The following is a 17,366-nucleotide window of genomic DNA, read 5'->3' on the forward strand; positions in this document are numbered from 1 at the left end:
GAAACTGCTGCTAATGCTGCTGGGAGCGGAAGCGTTCTTGCCGATGTTTATAGTCGAGAGGGCACATCGCACGCTGGGCCCGCGCCCGAAGCCGGGAGCACCCCAAGGCCAATCATCGCCAAGCTCCTAAATTACAGAGACACAGCCTTGCGGATAGCCCGAGAGAAAAAGACACTGCAATTCGAGGGATCTGACATCTCACTGTATCCGGACTTCACTGTAAAGGTACAAGAAGAACACAAACACTTTGCTCTGTACAAGAGACAACTCCGTGACCTCGGGCTGGACTACGCCATGCTATACCCAGCAAAATTGAGAATCAATCGGCAAGGTCATTCACATCTTCACGGATCCTAAAGACCTACACAAGGCGTTGAAAGTTTGGACAAAGGAAAGCAGGGGTAGCCCTAGGAGTCAGAATGGCGAGGAGGACTCCGGCAGCCAACTGGACAAACAGGACTAGTAAAACTGTATGGACTCGCTGATTTGCTGAATGTGGGTCCCTTGACTGTTCGCAGCATCCCTTGATGCAGACTTGGGACTTGGCGCTGCTACATGGAGCACTACATCCGAGCGCCCACTGCTTATGCCTCTGAGAGAGGGGGCCATGGGAATCCCGAGGACTCGACATATTGGTGAGACTGTTTTGATTTGTCTGTTGTCGCTGCGCTTATAGTACGCACACCGGCTCAGCCGCCATATGAGAGTTGCAGGCTGACGCGGCTCATGTATCAGCAACAGCTTGGGACGCTTTGGTCGTGGGGTGTGCCGGTTTGTAAATATGTTATAGTGGCCTATCTGTGCCCTGACTGCACACGCCGGCATAACCTCCTCTAGCGTTGGTGGGTGGGGCGGGGCCTACGCAGCTGCTGCCTGAAGTTACGGCTGTTCCACCTGGCAACCTCGGCCCTCGCGCTGTGTGCACTGTTGGTCCCCTTTGGGGATTTTTTGAGCATTTTTGGGGAGAATTGGGAGGGGGACGTTACCATGCCGGGCCGAGTTGGGGTTGGTCTGCTGTGGGAGGGGGATGGAGGAGTTCTGAGGAGTTCACAAACAGTATTATCATGTTTGACGGAAGTTTGTTCAGTTACTTTGGGGAAATTGCTTAATCTGACTTTGCACTCTATGACCATTGATTACACAGACAGAAATATGCCTTCTTCCTATCCAATACCAAGACGTAATGGCTGACACCACCACAGACGGGGGAACAACACACACCTAGACTGACCGCTATAAGTTGGAATGTTCGCAGTCTGAACGACCACCGTAAGGTCAGGAAGGTCGTCGGCTACCTGCAGCGCCAGCACATAAGACATAGCCCTACTTCAGGTGACGCACCTTCCTGCACACAACCACATGCTTCGAAGCAGAGGGTTGGAGGGTAACATCTCTGCTGCGGGGTTCACTACTAGCGCCAGAGGGGTTTTGACATGGGTTAACCCGAAATCCAAACTGCAGATCCAAACGCTGGAAACGGACCCTGATGGGGGATTTGTTATATCTAGATGTTATGGCCCTGCCGCAGACCCTACAGTTGTCAACACAAATGGCCCCAATTTTGACTCGCCAGAATTCTACAAGACCCTTGCTGCCAAGATCAAACGACTTAGCCAAAGGAGTTCGCTATTGTGGGGGGTGGGGGGACTTCAATCTCACTATGAACCCTACTTTGGACAGATCAACTGGTCCTCCCCGCAGACTTGCAGCTGCTGCTTTGGAGCTGCAGAGCGCAATCACCTGCCTGGACTTGGGGGATGTATGGCGGTCCAGGAATCTGCGACAAGGGGGGGTTCACGCACTACTCTGCATATCATAACATCTACACTAGGATAGACTACCTGCTTGCTTCCTCCTCCCTCTTGGACCGGGTGAGGGACTGCAGGGTTTTGCCCAGAACCCCGTCTGATCACTCACCTGTACTTATGGAAATTCACATCCCAGGCAAAATCATACCGCCATTTACATGGAGATTCCCGCCTAACTCTCTACTAGACCCAGTGTTTAGGGGAGAGCTGGCTGAGGCCATAGACACGTTTTTTTAACAGAATATAGGCTCGGTTGAGAGCTTCCAAGTAGTTTGGGAGGCCTTCAAGGCCTATATTAGAGGAGTCGCGATGTCAAAGCACTCAGGCATACTTAAAGCGATCAGGAAGAGATTGGCGGACCTTGAGAAAAAACGAGGGGAATTGGAGCGCAGAGTTGTTTCGCAGATGACGCTGTGAGCGCAGAAATTAGGACCCTACTGGCGGAGTATCATGAGGAAGCGGACAGGGAGATCAAACACATGAGCAAATACTCCACGGCTCGGGTATATGGAGAGGGGGAGCAGCCGAGCGCAGTGCTGGCCAACCTTATGAAGGGAGCATGGCGGCGCCATCACATCCCTATGGTGAACACTGCTAAGGGAGTGCCAACCACATATGATAGAGAAATAGCTGAGACTTTTAAAAAATTACTACTCGGATCTGTATTCCTATAAGGACGGCGATATGAAAGAGGAAATTATTGACTATTTAAGTCATATAGACATCCCCACACTGGCCAACTCCGATAGGGAATTTCTCATGCAACCAACAGAAAGGGACGAGATTCTGGACGCGCTTGCCAGTATGAAATCGGGCAGCGCACCAGGGGCGGACGGCCTAACGGCAGGCTTCTACAAAGCCTTCAAGGACCAACTGCTACCACATCTGTCGACCCTCTTTGACGACATGTGTAGAGGGCAGCATGCCACAATCTGTGGTAAATATTTTAGTAATTTACCTTGAACGGAGTTTCTATAAACAATAAATTCAAGTATGAAGAGCAGAGTCCGTGGTGGTTCGAATTCAGGGTCTTTATTCAGTAACTCGAGTTAAGGGAGAGCTCCGTCACCTAGGGAGGATCGGAAGAATCTCTAACTTTACATTCTGAACACACAGTATTTATAACAAGAAAAGAGGAAGGAACTTCCCTTCAATGCATGCCCGGATCATATGTTGCAATAAAACAGAAGTCATGTAGGCCCGGATCATATGTGGCAATGAAACAGAAGTCATGATCATAAAAGGAGATAACGTCGCGAAAAAGGGGCACGTGGTAGAAGAAATAAGGCTGAGTCATGTTTCAGAATAAGGAAGCACAAGAGAGTCAAAGGTGTGAAGAAATAACGCTAGGCTGGTTCCTTAGATAAGAGAAAGAGAGTCGTGACAGGATGTCTGTTTGTCGTGTTTCAGCATTCAGGGGGCTCTTCTTCTCGGAATTGGTTGTCGTGGTTCAACAGAGCGGGGGTTACTTCTCGGAATCGGTCTGATCTTAGGGAAATGGTTACAGATGGGGGGGGTCTTGTTCTCGGCATTGGCTTGACCACAGAAATGCACGGTTTAAGTGAGGAAACTGGTTCGCGGAATCGCCTGGAGCATGAAGATGTAATGTTGCCTTTAGGGGAGGGCGAGTGCGTGTGCAACTTCGTGAGGTGCATGATCAGCGCGTGATTAGTTCGTGTTCGTGTGCTCGTGTTCTCGTGCGTTCATGTTTTAGCACGATGGGCTCGGGGACGTGACTGAAGAGGGTGTATGATGGGACATAACTTATGATAAAAAGAGTCTTTTTCCACAAATCTATGAGAGAGGCTATCTTGGTTACTATATTGAAGCCGGGAAAGCCACACGATGAGTACAGCTCATACAGGCCCCTGTCGTTGCTGAACGTCGATACCAAACTATTTGCCAAGGTCCTGGTCCACTCGATTGGCCCTGCTTGTTAACGGACTGGTAGCCCCGGACCAGGCGGGGTTTGACCCTGGCAGAAACCTAGTTTATAAGTGATCCAACATGTTCGACCAAATAGAAAGGCACTGGCAGTCTTTCTCGATATGGAGAAAGCCTTTGATTCTGTAGTGGCCCTTCATGCGTGTAGTGCTGCAGCGTATGGGCCTGGGACAACCATTTCTCCAAAGGTTGGGAGCGTTGTACCACGAACCGAGTGCGAGGCTCCGTATGGGAGACCTGGTCATGGACCCCTTCCCTATTAGCAGAGGGACTAGGCAGGGATGCCCCCTCTCGCCCCTCCTATATGCCCTGGTGGCTGTACCGCTAGCTTGCGCTCTGCGGGAATACCACGGGAACGAAGGCATAGGCTTCCCAGGCTACAGGATTATAGTTTCGATGTACGCAGATGACACCCTGCTGTACGTCCGCGACCCGGATAACAACTTATCATCAGTACTTAGGGAGGTGGTACGCTTTGGGGCACTCTCTGGTCTAAAGGTCAACTGGACCAAGTCGCTCGCCTTTCCACTTACACCGCTCACGCAGCAAGCACAAATGGAATACCCTCTCCAGTGGACCACGGATACGGTCTGCTATTTGGGGATACATCTGCACACAGATTAGGAAATCCTCTTTATAGCCAACTATGGCACTGCGATTAGTAAGCTAGAAGACTACGTGCTTCATTGGAGCAAGCTTCCCCTGTCCCTAAAGGGGCGCATATCTATCATGAAAATGGTTTTGCTCCCTAGGTTTTTGTTCTTGTTTCTTACCTTACCAATTGTCCTCCCCAAATCATTTTTTACACGACTGCAACAACTGATGACAAAGCTATCCTGGGCGGGCGGTCAGCCTCGCCTCCGGTGGACACTTACTATGCCTTACACAATGGGCGGGCTTGGAGGCATACTACAGAGCGGCACAGGCGTCACATTTACACACTTGGCTACACGGAGACAGAAACATACCTCATGTTCGCATGGAGACCATCTTTGCACAACCAGACACACTCCAGCACACTATTTTCCAGTCAATGGATCGTACAACGGGCATACTGGACTCTATAACAGCCACCAATCATGCATGGCACAGCCTCTTACAGATGCAGGGTGGGGTATTGCTGTACTCACCTGTGATGCCAGTTGACTGGGCCATATGGATACCGCCACTCACGGAAAAGGGAGTGATTGAAGTTTTGCATAAACTGAACGTAAACACAGCTGGAGACTTGTTCGCTGACGGAGTGGTTAAGACGTGGGAGCAGGTGCTGGGCACCAGCGAGGAGCCTCCGCTACAGACGCGATTTCAGTTCCATAGGGTGCGCAGCGCTTTGGGTGACTTGCTGGGTGGGGACATAACGGAACCCCCTGAGGTCCCTGAGCTTACACATGTAATCAAAACCGCATCACCTAGGGGGCTGCTGTCCAGTCTGTACGAGCTCACACAGACAATTACACGGTACCCACACTCTAAGGCACGGCTGGCGTGGCAGACCGACTTAGGCATGGTATTAGATGAGGACACATGGCGCTACTGCTGCACTGTCACTAAGAAGGTTTCACTCAATGGCAGACAGACTAGTCCACTTCAAGTTCTTAAACCGAGTGCCCCAGCCGTTAGGCCAACTCCTCTCCCCTTAAAGATCTTGCCCACTTCAATCAATCAATCAATCAATCACAGCATTTATATAGCGCACTACTCACCCAAAGGGTCTCAAGGCACTAGGGAGGGGGGGTCCGCTACTGCTCGAACAGCCAGGTCTTGAGTTGCTTCCTGAAGGCGAGGTGGTCCTGGGTCAGGCGGAGGTGGGTCGGGAGGGAGTTCCATGTCTTGGCGGCGAGGTAGGAGAAGGACCGACCTCCTGTGGTGGCTCTTCGGATGCGGGGGACGGCGGCGAGGGCGTGGCCGGTCGATCGAAGCTGGCGTTTGGGAGCGTAGAAGTTGAGGCGGCTGTTGTGGTATCCCGGGCCTTGGTTGTGTAGGGCTTTGTGTGCGTGGGTGAGGAGTCGGAAGGTGATTCTCTTGTTGACCGGGAGCCAGTGCAGGTCTCTCAGGTGTCCGGAGATGTGGGTGCGACGGGGGATGTCCAGGATGAGGCGTTCTGGATCCGCTGAAGTCTCTTCTGGAGCTTGGCGGTGGTTCCGGCATAGAGGGAGTTGCCGTAGTCCAGACGGCTGGTGACGAGGGCCTGGGTGACCGTCTTCCTGGTCTCGGTGGGGATCCACCGGAAGATCTTACGTAGCATGCACAGGATGTTGAAGCACGACGAGGAGACGGCGTTGACTTGTCTGGTCATGGAGAGGGAGGAGTCCAGGATGAAGCCCAGGTTACGTGCGTGGTCTGTTGGTTTGGGTGCGCTGCCCAGGGCGGGGGGCCACCAGGAATCGTCCCAGGCGGAGGGTAAGGATCCCAGGATGAGGACTTCCGTCTTGTCCGAGTTCAGTTTCAGGCGGCTGTTCTTCATCCATTCGGCTACCTCTTTCATCACTTCTGCCATCAGGTTCATTTTTACTTGGGAAAATAAAGAGTGCTTAGTTTGTAAACGAACAAGTGCTGGCATCAAACGTTTTTCTTTGAAGCTTGTGGCCCGTGATTAATACCAGGGCTTGATAGTATGGTTTCTACATATGCATCTTTAATCCACCATCAGTCACGCCTTTACTCGTTATCTCAGTCCTGGTACTGTGTGCGGCAGTGGAGGGTCTCTGTGCTCTGCAACCATTGCTATGTGCGCCAGTAACCAAACCGCGCGTGTCTGCGGCGCCAAATGGCACTCAAAACGTTTTCTTTAAAAAGTGAAAAGATGGTGCATTTTCACACATACAACGCCACAATAAGGGTCTTAAGGGCAGTTTGCAAATTTATTGTATTGCCTGTATTTTCATTGTTGTGTCTGACTGCTGTTGTCCGTCTTCCCCGCTGCCTGTACGTGGTCCATGCCATTTTTTCTTCCCTCTGTTCCCCTCGCTGTACCCTTGCTCTCTGCCCGGTCTTTCCTTCTGTACCCCCCGCTGCCCGTGTCTCTGCCCGTTCTGCCTTCTGTTCTTAGCTGCCCCTATATTTCTGTATTCCGGATTTTGCCTCTGTGCCATTAGTTTTTTGTGCCCGTCTGCCCTCTGTGCTACTCGTTTTTGTGCCCCTTTTGCCATCTGTTCCACTCGTTTTTCCCTAATTTTTTGTGCCCTTCTGCCCTCTGTTCCACTGGTTTTTTTGTGCCTTTCTGCCCTCTGTTCCACTCGTTTTTAGGTCTCGCCTGTCGATGCGCATGCGCATCGAGCAAGCGAGACTATTGCGAGTTATCCACTCTTTATCCACACTGCAAGGAATCGTGGCGATTCCTTGCAGTGCCCGTGACTTTTAAGGTCAATGCGCATGCGCATTGAGCTTATGCGCATGCGCATTGACCTTAAAAGCGCGTGCGCGTGCACGTCCGTCTCCTAACACACACACACCCTCTCCCCCGCTCCGCCCCCTCCCGCCGTGTCGCATTTCTCTTTCTCCTCCCCCTCCCCTCTCTTCCTTCCGTCTAACGCCGTGTCGCACCTCTCCCCTCTCCGCCCCCTCCCCGCTCCGCCCCCTCCCCTTCCCTCCGTGTCGCATTTCTCCTCTCCCCTCTCCGCCCCCTCCCCTGCCCGCCGTGTTATTTGTTTATTTTACCCGCCGTGTCTCTGCTGCTTCCCCCTGTCCTGTCTCTCCTCCTTTCTCTCTCTATACCCTCCCCCTCCTCCCCACCACTCCCATCAAGTCCCTCTGGCCCTTCCCTCCTCCCCGGACCCCTCCTCCCCTGCCCCCTCCACCCTTTCTTGTTCGGATTTGAGGTTGAACTGCGTTTGCTCACGCATTTTTTGCTGTTTGCTTTTTGCTTTACTATGAGGTAAAGCACAGGGCTGAGTTGGTTTCTAAAGTCTCCTGCCACATTGCCGCCTCCTCCCCTCCCTGCAAGTGCATTTGTCGTGTTGTCGATTGTCGTGGTACACACTCACACGAGGTCAAGTTCTGATAATTTTAACGTTGTAATTTGCACATCTCCGCCTAAAGCGCCTTTTACTATTTCCACAGTAATTTCTTTATGTTCCATCAGTTCTGCTTTGTCCAGCTCTTTTGAAGAGGTCAGGTGTTTCTCTTCTTTCTTGATCTGCCTCCTTGTTTGTAAATATCTCTTCACGCATGTAAGCTCGGGTGAAATGCTGTTACCGGCTGTTGTGCAAGTTAGTCTGCTCTTTTAATTTGTGTGGCTTTTGAAGTCTACCCACATAATACAAAGTTACATTTTGCTGTAATCAGGAGGTTCTCTGGGAAATGTTGGCATTTTGGCAGTTTTATTTATCCTGGTATTTGCTACAGAATCGCGAAATTCCAGGAATATTTGAATACTGCTTCTTTCGGGTGTGTTTTTGTGTAGCCAAGCAGCTGTTCATCACCCCACCCAGAGGAGACTTCGAACAGATCTTCTGTCCCAAAGTAAAGTGTTGATTGTCAGGGCAGGACTGGGGAACCAAAACCTCACTCACCCTCAACCCCTCACCCTCAACCCCTCACTCACCCTCAACCCCTCACCCTCACTCACCCTCACCCTCAACCCCTCACCCTCAACCCCTCACCCTCAACCCCTCACCCTCAACCCCTCACCCTCAACCCCTCACCCTCAAACCCTCACCCTCACTCACTCACCCTCAACCCCTCACTCTCACTCACTCTCACTCACTCTCACTCACTCACCCTCACTCACCCTCAACCCCTCCCCCTCGACCCCTCCCCCTCAACCCCTCACTCACCCTCAACCCCTCACTCACCCTCAACCCCTCACTCACCCTCAACCCCTCACCCTCAACCCCTCACTCACCCTCACTCTCACTCATCCTCACTCACCCTCAACCCCTCACCCTCACTCACCCTCACTCACCCTCACTCACCCTCAACCCCTCACCCTCACTCTGACTCACCCTCACTCAGCCTCAACTACTCCCCCTCACTCACCCTCACTCACCCTCACTCTCACTCATCCTCACTCACCCTCAACCCCTCACCCTCACTCACCCTCACTCACCCTCAACCCCTCACCCTCACTCACCCTCAACCCCTCACCTTCAACCCCTCTCACCCTCACTCTGACTCACCCTCACTCAGCCTCAACTACTCCCCCTCACTCACCCAAAACCCCTCACTCACCCTCACCCTCACCCTCACTCACCCTCACCCTCACCCTCACTCACCCTCAACACCTCACCCTCAACCCCTCACCCTCACTCACCCTCACTCACCCTCACTCACCCTCACCCTCAACCCCTCACCCTCAACCCCTCACCCTCAACCCCTCACCCTCAACCCCTCACCCTCAACCCCTCACCCTCACCCTCACTCACCCTCAACCCCTCACCCTCAACCCCTCACTCACCCTCACTCACCCTCAACCCCTCAGCCTCACCCTCACTCACCCTCAACCCCTCACCCTCACTCACCCTCAACCTCATGCTAAAGATTTACAAAAAAACCCATAAACAATTCTAAAAGCACTAACTCTAATGCTGCGAGACCTATTGCATTTCTAATGCTTGTTTTCCTTGGTTTTGTGCCCTTTTTGCCTTCTGTTCCACTCGTTTCCCCAGCCGCTGTGACCCTGCGGCCCCGCCCCCCTGACTGCCCACTGTGACCTTTTGTTTAAGTATTGCTGTTAATCAGAGCCCCTTCACGGGCTCTGATTAACAATACTTAAACAAAAGGTCACAGTCTGCCCCGCGCTCCCACAGCCACGAGCCCCACAATCCCCAGCAGCCCCTCCTCCTTACCTGCACTCCTCACAACCGCTCCGCCACCACCCCATGGAAAAGTGCCTCATGTTCGCGCCGCTTGCTTCTTTAAAGCGGCCGGCGGCGCGACTCACGTGACGTCCGGTGCGCGCGCTCCACGAGAGGCGGTGCACGCTGACGTCAGGGGAGGTTCCCGCGCCCTGGAGGCAACGGTGGTGGCTAGACAGTTCTTAGCTGGCATCAGGTGGTTTTCTGATGTTTGCCCCCTCCAAACCCTATAGCCTCATGGGTAGAAAGTTCCCCCTCCAACTCCATGATTCTTCTACTGTAACTCCCCAACAGTGGCAGTGACGTTACTATTTCAGCTCTTCTTACACCTCCATATCATCAGAGGGCCCAAAGTTAAAAATTTATTCTGATTGTACAATTGCTTAAAAGCACGAAAGTATAACAGAACTGCACCATACAAGTATAAAAAAAACACACTAAAAGGTTTTTTCTGGACAGATAAACATTGCTTAATGATTAAAAGAACTAGTTCTTTCTCTCTCTATTCTTCTCACTTACTCTATCTGTCTGCCTCTCTATCAGTGTCCCCGTCATTCTCCTGTGCTTCACCTTCCTTTGACACGCTCCTCTTATTTTCTTTCTAATGTTCCCTCTTTTCGTTTCACTACCTTTGTGCCCTCTTTCTGAGTCTCTCGCTCTCTCCCTCCCTCTCTTATATACTGTCTCTCTGCATGAACTCTCTCTTCCCCGGATTTTATCTCTACCATGTCTCATTCTCTCTCCTGCTCTCTCGACCCCCATCCCTTTCTATTGTATGTGTGAATTTTGTCGTTTCTCTCCAGTATCAGGGAAGGCTTCTGTTTCATATGCAATCGTATTTATGGCCCGCTTTGAGATATTTTAACAGAGTAAGCCATGCATAGTTGGGAGTAAAATTAACCCGCAAAATAAAGGTAATTTCCCGTTCCGGAGTCACTGCACATTGGCTCCTGCAAACTTGTTATACTGGTTGTAAACGTTAATCACGGTTCATACTTTGAAGCGCTTAGATTATCACAATATAATGCGAAGCGCTCCCATAGGAAAACTCAATAAAGAAATGCGTTCCTGTTAAATACCGTACTGCAGGCTGGGTTCCCTGTTAAATTACTGTACAAAACCACACGCCGAACAGATAGCAGGGTCAGTCGCGTACTTGCTGCACAGATCTACTGACTGCACCCCGTGTCACGTCTGAGCCGGTCACCATTCCAGTATTTGATACAACTTACAACATTCAGTTGAGCATTAACAACGCGTCCTAGTGAAGCACACACAGGCAATTGTGCATGTAGTGTCACTACATAAAATATCCCCATTATTATTATTACACCCACCAGACTTGTGTTACTTTGGGGGTAGACTTACGCGTTTGGAATGAGTGACAAATGTCTGACCTGACCGACGTCTGGAGCTAAGGGGTTGAAGTCCAGATTGATAGGCAGGGGTGTTGGAGAAAGCCAACCGCCCCCAGATCTGTGGGCTGCCCTATCACCCCACCCCAATGTCCTTTAGGTTCCTCTGATGGGCAGCTGTGCTTGTGTTCAGACTAAGGTGCCCCGACAGAACTGCACTGAACGCGGTTCAGTTGCCCCGGATACACCCTCAGGGCCAGAGAGGGGGGGCAGGAAGTGGGTTAGTAGTTGAGGGGCTCAGCTGGAAATCTGTTTGCAGCCTGGGTTGGGAGGGTGGCGAGTGTTGTTGCATTGCCTAATAACATCCGCACACTTGGTTGTGAAACGGCTCACAACAGTATATGGTTACGGCTCAGACACACACGCAATGGCGGGGCTAGGGTGGGGACGTCCTGGTGGCAGGACCCTCTATCTGCCCCCAGTTCTTGTGTTTTTGTGTTCTGCTGCTTGCATGGGTGCTATGGTGCTTTAAACCATACTGCACCCACCATACTGCACTCTGCGCATAGTGTGATGTGCATTTATCAGCAGTAGAGACTTAAAAACAAGCCGTATCAGTCAGGGTAAACGCTCGCCAGGCAGCCGGCACCCGATTTTCACTTTTAACATTAAAATTAAAGCGCGGATGCCGCTATTATACTAAAAGTAAAGAAATAGATGTTTTTTCTGTTTCTTTACTTTTGGTATAATCGTGGCACCAGCGCTCTACTTTTAATGTTAAAAGTAAAGCATGCGTGCCAGGATTATACCCAAAGTGCGCTCATCACAATGCCGAGTTTTCTCTTTTAGAACCGTTCCACTTGGACGGCTGCCATAAAAGGTTTATCTTCTTTATGGGGCCATCTGTTTGGACCCATAAAGATGATAACACACATAAGTCAAGGAAGCCAGTCCAAGTGGGACGGCTTCAAAAGAGAAAAGAGTATATCACTAATACCTCTTTTCCAATGGCTGGCCACCGTTTAGCATGAATAGTGACGCCAGCCCATGGAAAAGAGGGGCGGGGCTTAACCTCGCTAGTGAAAGTACTCTGTAAACATAAAATCTCGCGAGCTCGACTGCGCATGTGCGCAGTTCACCACGAGACCTAAAAAATCAAGTCGAAGAGTGCATTTTGAAACACAACTTTAAGGTAAATTTGTGAAAAAGTCATAGGCTCTATGTAGTATCCTGCATATTATACTGTAAGGTGCTTTACCAGCCCTGCTCTGCCAGTGCCGGAGCTCTGACTCATTGGCATGTTGGAGTCTGATGATGCCTCGGGATATTGGGACTGAGGGAGCAGAGCGACAGATGGTCATGGGCTGAGCAGCTGACAGGCAGCTCCTGGTGGGGCTCTGATCTACCACAAATCTTCATGATGTCCTGTACCTCACAACCTGTTATCTTTATGAATAAAGCATCCTGAAATACAACCTTCCTGAGTGGACCTTCATCACTACACTCTAGAGCAACATTCCTCAAACATTCAAGTCCTCTTTTGGTGAGCATAGCAAATGAAACCTGTCACTGCAGAGGAACTGCACCGTGCCTTCTACACCGTCAGCCCTGTGCACTTCCAGCTCTATGCGTTTCCAACAATGTACTATGCCAACGCTGGACACAGCCAGACCCCCCGACACAGCCAGAGCTGCCCCCGACACAGCCAGAGCCGCCCCGACACAGCCAGAGCCCCCCCCGACACAGCCAGAGCCCCCCCGACACAGCCAGAGCCCCCCCGACACAGCCAGAGCCCCCCCGACACAGCCAGAGCCCCCCCGACACAGCCAGAGCCCCCCCGACACAGCCAGAGCCCCCCCGACACAGCCAGAGCCCCCTCCGACACAGCCAGAGCCCCCTCCGACACAGCCACAGCCCCCCCGACACAGCCACAGCCCCCCCGACACAGCCAGAGCCCCCCCCGACACAGCCAGAGCCCCCCCCCCGACACAGCCAGAGCCCCCCCCCCGACACAGCCAGAGCCCCCCCGACACAGCCAGAGCCCCCCCGACACAGCCAGAGCCCCCCCGACACAGCCAGAACCCCCCCACAGCCCCCCCGACACAGCCAGAGCCCCCGACACAGCCAGACCATTACTGTTGCAGCAGTGCTTGGTGCTCAGTCCGCGTTTCCTCCAGAGAAACTGTAGTTTAGTGAATTTGTTTTGTTAAACCGTTGGTAGTCCTCTCAGCTGCTTTCAAAGGAGTTCTGAGCTAGAAGATTCACGAGCTGTCCTTGCACCAGCAGCTTCTTTGCAGAGTTGAAAGATTAGTCAAGACAGTTCCAGTGACGCAAGTACAGCTCTGGGAGCAAACTTCAAAATATATAAAGACACTACTCAGTTTTTCGAAACTTTGTTTCCGTTGCTCAGACCCCAAATAGCACTCATGGTTCGTATTCAGAGGGTTCTTTTAGAAGAGTCTTAGGTTTAAATAATTAGAACAATAAGCGAAAACTTCCACAATAAGCGAAAACTTACACAATAAGCGAAAACTTGCCTGTGTTGTTGCTCCAGTTGAGAGTAAAGGCGTTGTTGATTCCACCTGCATTAAAAAGAAGAGAAACGTTAATAGTTCTACCAGCAGTAGCAGATATTGATTAGTTAATAGACTGCACATTAGTTACTTTGAATTGTAATTGCATTCCTACAGGATAGTCACACATTTTGCCCTGTTGTGAAATCACTAGGAGTGAAGGAGGCGGTTCCTATATCTCAACCCCTCTTTTTGTAAATCTTTGGGTATCTTGTGTAGTCTACTTGAAGATTTCACATAGGTTCAATCTCTACATATATTCACACGAGGGACCCTTTTAAGCAGACCCTGGTGGGCTCCCTTATGGAAACTGAGCACATAATGCCTCTTCTCTGGAAGACTGGCCTTTACCCCCGGTGAACATTGCAACGCACTTTCACTCCATATTTCAATCTATGAAATAGTTTCTACATGATCGCAGCTATGGTCAAAACGCTGATCTTGGAAGGGGTAAAATTCCATCTGCTTCATTTCAACTGTCCGCAAACTCGGGTATGTCCCTACCCCTCTCTTTGAAAGCAGACAGGAAGTAACTCACACACATCTTACCTTAGACAGGGCTACATCTCTCATCCTGTACTCAGTTTTCATTCAGCACCAAACTCACATCAATCCCCATGCAATGAAGCACTTTCACCCTGCACTCAGGCACTTATCAACCTTTATTCTTGCACAGAAAGTACTCACACCATTCTCTCTGCCTCAGACACTTATCAACCTTCATTCTTGGACAGAAAGTACTCACACCATTCTCTCTGCCTCAGACACTTATCAACCTTCATTCTTGGACAGAAAGTACTCACACCATTCTCTCTGCCTCAGACACTTATCAACCTTCATTCTTGGACAGAAAGTACTCACACCATTCTCTCTGCACTCGACCCTTATCAACCTTCATTCTTGCACAGAGAGGACTCACACCATTCTCTGCACTCGACACTTATCAACCTTCATTCTTGCACAGAGAGGACTCACACCATTCTCTCTGCGCTCAACCTTCATTCTTGTACAGAGCGGACTCACACCATTCTCTCTGCACTCAACCTTCATTCTTGCACAGAGAGGACTCACACCATGCTCTCTGCAGTCAACCTTCATTCTTGAACAGAGAGGACTCACACCATTCTCTCTGCACTCAACCTTCATTCTTGCACAGAGAGGACTCACACCATGCTCTCTGCACTCAACCTTCATTCTTGCACAGAGAGGACTCACACCATGCTCTCTGCAGTCAACCTTCATTCTTGCACAGAGAGGACTCACACCATTCTCTCTGCACCTCTCAACCTTCATTCTTGCACAGAGTACTCACACCATTCTCTGCGCTCGACACTTAACCTTCATTCTTGCACAGAGAGGACTCACACCATGCTCTCTGCAGTCAACCTTCATTCTTGCACAGAGAGGACTCACACCATTCTCTCTGCACCTCTCAACCTTCATTCTTGCACAGAGAGGACTCACACCATGCTCTCTGCACTCAACCTTCATTCTTGCACAGAGAGGACTCACACCATTCTCTCTGCACCTCTCAACCTTCATTCTTGCACAGAGTACTCACACCATTCTCTGCGCTCGACACTTAACCTTCATTCTTGCACAGAGAGGACTCAGACCATTCTCTCTGCACTCATTACTCTGCTCCACCACCTCTGAACGTATTATTTTCCCCCCGAGGCGAAACCTAATGCATTTACCATTGCTTGTTTTTTCAGTGTTGTTGCCCCTTGATATATTCAATGTGTTTGGTGGTGGAACCCAGTTAGAGTCTTGACAGAGCTGGGCATGGGTCTCAACTGCCTCCTTTAGCATCGCCACTGATCAAATGATTTATCGGCCATTTTTCATCCTGCAAACTCTGCCGAAATCCACTTGGGACACATGCAGGAGTGCATGGTTCATTGCACAAATGAGTTGCCATCAATATTTTGGTATCACAGATAGTGCAACTATCAAGGGTTTGAGTGTAATCAGGGCCATAGAAAGCTCCCCTCTCAGACCCACAGGTTTATGGGAGATCTCTAGACAGGAGTGCACTGTTCCAGCTGGTTCCAGGTTCCTTCTCTGGAAATCAATAAAGTTAGGCAAAGTTTGGGATTGCTTACGGGGCTCTGCTGCCGTCTCGCTCTTTTTACAAAGGTTAGAAGCTTTGATGGCAAACGACCATTAAAGAAAGCACCTGGTTTGTTTCTCATGTGTCTGTGTCGGACTGGCCCACAGGGCGACCAGGCAGTGCCGGAGGGCTGGGGACAGGTCACTGCGACCAGGCAGTGCAAAAGGGATGGGGACAGGTCAGTGTGGGGGCAGTGTCTGAGGGCTGGGGACAGGTCATTGCGATGTTACCTGCAGCAAGCTCAAAGCCAAGCTGTCTTCCATCCCTGCCAGAGCACTTCTACAGCTGTCCTTACCAAGTCAGAACTGCCCACTTTGCTAACGTGGGCCACATTTTCAGCCAATTCTCTAATGTGGCCACGCTGAGTGTTGTGCCCGGGACTCCTTTCTGTTCCGGTTCGAGACGCTCTCTGGCTCAGTTTGACCGCATTCGTGGTCTATTCAAGCACAAGAATGGAGATTCTCTTTAAGAACAGCTGAAAGCATGTCAAAGCCACAGGCCTGCGTTCCCTGCATGCACAGGCCACATCAGGACTTGGCACACGAGGCCCAGACACAGAGGAAGGAGTCAGAAAGGGCAGTTCAATGCTAGCACTCCGGGGGGGGGGGCTGTGCAAGGATACTTCATGTCAGAACACTAGGGGGGGGCGCAAGGACACATCAGCTCATAGCACTCTGAGGGGTGCAAGGACACATCAGCTCATTGCACTCTGAGGAGTGCAAGGACACATCAGCTCATTGCACTCTGAGGGGTGCAAGGACACATCAGCTCATCGCTCTCTAGGGGGGTGGGGTGCAAGGATACATCAGCTCATCGCTCTCTAGGGGGGTGGGGGTGCAAGGATTCATTAGCTCAATAGATGCAGCTGGGAGAGACCACGAAGTGGCCTCTTTAAAGAAAGGGACAACATGAGACACAGCAAGGCTATAGAAAGACTTCTGGGCGCTGTGTCTCTGGGGCATGAACATGACACTCGGAGGCGCTACTGACAGACTTCTGGGCGCTGTGTCCCTGAGGCATCAACATGACACCCTAAGAGGCGCTACTCACGGACTTCTGGGTGCTGTGTCCCTGAGGCATGAACACTGACCCTCAGAGGTGCTACTGATGGACTTCTGGGCGCTGTGTCCCTGAGGCGTAAACATGACCCCCTCAGAGGCACTACTGACTGACTTCTGGGCGCTGTGTCCTTGAGGCATGAACATTGTAGGAGTAGGGTCTGCTTCCTATGGTCACCCCCACTTTTGCTGTGATTTTCTGGTTTTTCGACTTTAGTGTGGCTGTGGGCCTGCTAATCAGACCCACAGCCCAGCTGTTCTCTCTCTAAATTGATACCATGTATTTTAGGTACATACCAGATTGGGTATTGGGTCACATTTGTGAGCCCCTGTATAGTGTACCATAGGTACCCAGGGCATAGGTGTATCCAAGGCCTACCAGGGGCTGCAGCATGTATTATGCCAGCCCTGGCTGGCCCTCCAAACTGACACCACAGGCTGATCACTCAGCTTGGGTAAGGTGGTGTAATCACCCCTTACTTAGATATAGTAAATCTATATCTACCTTATATATAGACACATAGTAACCTATAAGTCACTCCTATGGCAGGCCTTAACAATCCTGGAGGCAGAGTGTTGGTTTTGTGTGAGGGTGCCATAGCAAGAGCTGAGCCCCTCTGCAGCTTTCGGAACCATCTCCTTAGATCTGTTCTATTATATAGCCATACCATATGCTCTTTAAGTGCATTATAATCCTCGCGGTTAATGCTAACTTTAGTT

General features: G+C 50.9%; 1 long non-coding RNA gene across 1 annotated transcript in view; it reads right to left on the reverse strand.

Annotated features, from left to right (window-relative positions):
* LOC147668935 (uncharacterized) overlaps positions 1-17,366 on the reverse strand; it is a 66,230-nt gene that overhangs the window by 25,772 nt on the left and 23,092 nt on the right. Inside the window, exon 2 of the long non-coding RNA XR_015303777.1 lies at positions 13,440-13,484. This is a non-coding gene — a long non-coding RNA (uncharacterized LOC147668935). The remainder of the gene's footprint in view (positions 1-13,439; positions 13,485-17,366) is intronic.

Source organism: Lissotriton vulgaris, unplaced genomic scaffold, assembly GCF_964263255.1.
Source record: "Lissotriton vulgaris unplaced genomic scaffold, aLisVul1.2 SCAFFOLD_313, whole genome shotgun sequence".
Classification (NCBI taxonomy): Eukaryota; Metazoa; Chordata; class Amphibia; order Caudata; family Salamandridae; genus Lissotriton; species Lissotriton vulgaris.